We start from the raw sequence: 2264 nt of genomic DNA on the forward strand, positions 1-2264 counted from the left end.
TAATGTTGATATTTCCTCAATGGTTTGGAGACACAATCTATTACGAAATATGGGGTGACCAAACCATGTACATCAATTTTTTCGTCAAGGATGAGTCTTAGAAGGTCATCTATGTGGTCACTATATTACTTGCTAAGGTACTCCTACTCTTCCCATGACAGTGGGCATTCTAAGAATTTATTAAATTTCTCAAGTAGGATTCCAACAATGCAAAAAGGAAACATGATTTTATCACTCAATTTCTTAAGCCATGCAACCTGTTTAGAATAGCAAATGATGTATGCCCAAAAGAGGCTTGCCCATAAGTGGCTTTGTATGAGAGATATGACAAAGAAGCTCTAAGAAGAGATGTCTGAAATCCCATAAGCACAGAGAGGAAAAGTGGTACTATCCAAAAAGCTATAAAGGCATGTACTTGACACTCATTTGAATGAATGGAACTTTCAGTTTGAGTCACTCAAGATTGTGTTTATGAGTCCAAGCTAATCTATCTTGGAACCTAATTCACTTGAGTTACAATTCCTTATTCTGATAATGTATCGTGTGTTTGATTTGCGTCCACCATAGCTAACTAGCTCTAGATCCGTGTTTGTTAACATGGTATCAGAGCCATGGCTGAGCTAGGTAGCTAGTGGTGTGTTTTCTTCTTCCTTGCAAGATCTCAACCACATGATAGAGGTTATGACTGATTTCTACGGTTGATTGGATATGGTATGGAAGGCTCGCAAACAATGCTTGTTTATGAGTATATTGACAATGTGAATTTGGAGCAGTGGCTTCATGAACAGCTGGGGAAACATCCACCATTGAGTTGGGATATCAGAATGCGAATGATTCTCGGTATTGCAAAGGGACTGGCTTATCTGCATGAAGGGTTGGAGACTAAAGTAGTCCATCGTGATGTGAAGTTAAGCAACATCCTGATAGATATCCAATGGAATCCAAAGGTCTCTGATTTTGGACTTGCTAAATTGTTAGGACCTGGAAACAGCCATGTGACAACACGAGTCATGAGGACATTTGGGTATGTTGCTCCAGAATATGCTCTCACCAGAACGTTGACAGAGAAGAGTGATGTGTTCAACTATGGGGTGATTCTTATGGAGTTGGTCACAGGACAACGAGCCCCTGTTGACTTTAGTAGGCCTCCAAACTGGACCAGCAGTCCGCTTTTCTGCGACGACAAGAAGCAAGGCGTCCTCAACAGCAGTGAGCGTGAAGATGTGCGAGGCCCACATCTCCCAGGGCTGAAGAAAAAGGAGATCATAAAAGTGCAAATGGAAGAAGACGGCCATGTGCTATGCATTAGCTGTGAGTGTAGCAGGAAGGAGCAGAAGCGGAGGGGCACTTCGAGTTACGAATGTGAAAGGTCCTGGCTTCCGCCGAGGCGAAGGCTGAAGGGCACGAGAAGCGAGGGAGAAGCAGCAAAATCCAGCTCCTTGAGTGAAGGCATGAGAGGGGAAAGCAAAACCCTTCATTTTTAGAGGGGAGCCGACGACTACCATGGTCCTTGAGAGCACCCCTGTTGCTCCAGCCATGAGCGCGGAAGGGGAGGATGAAAAGTGGCCAGCAACACGTTATCCGTCTTTCCTTAAACCTTAAGCATTAAGGTTAAAAGCCTCCTCCAGTTTTTTTTATTTAAAAAGAACATTTTTCACACTTGACCCCTCTCTCTCAAACCAGTCTTCTCAAGCCATTCACATTGATCTTAGTTTTCAGAAAACATGTATGCTTCCAATCTCCTTCACTCTACTCTATCAAGTGTCTTTTGACACTAGCATTGTTGTGTGGCAATTCAATAATTGTGATCACAAATATCACTTGTAAAAAGGATTAGACATTGTCCGAGAATACTCGCATTTGAGATGGTTTGCTACTTTGCTCAAGAATCCAATGCCATTCCTTCTAGTAAGTCAAAGCCAAAATTCCAAAAAAATCATGTATTCAAAGACCATGAATGTCAAGAAGGGTCTAATAAGCCAAAACAATGTATTCATGTGTATTCATCTCAAGTTCATTAAGCAGAAAAATGTGCCAAGAAGATTGAAGCAAAAAGAGAAGTATCATGTACCACACATCAACAAAAGGGATAAAGAACACCATGAAGACCAAAATGCAGAAGCTCAAACATTGGAGCAAAAGACCAAGAAGAAGATCAAAGAATGCCAAAGAAGCATGAAGGAAATGAAGAAGATAAAATACTCCACTGCTGCAAACCAACAAAATGTTTTTTTTTGCAAAAGTTTCCCATAGAGGATCTCAAA

General features: G+C 41.4%; 1 pseudogene; it reads left to right on the plus strand.

Annotated features, from left to right (window-relative positions):
• Positions 1–713: 713 nt before the first annotated feature.
• LOC148034277 (putative serine/threonine-protein kinase At1g01540 pseudogene) lies at positions 714–1484 on the plus strand (annotated as a pseudogene).
• Positions 1485–2264: the final 780 nt, after the last annotated feature.

Source organism: Lygodium microphyllum, chromosome 6 (assembly GCF_053477565.2).
Source record: "Lygodium microphyllum isolate KBCC chromosome 6, Lygodium_microphyllum_v1.1.10, whole genome shotgun sequence".
Taxonomy (NCBI): domain Eukaryota; kingdom Viridiplantae; phylum Streptophyta; class Polypodiopsida; order Schizaeales; family Lygodiaceae; genus Lygodium; species Lygodium microphyllum.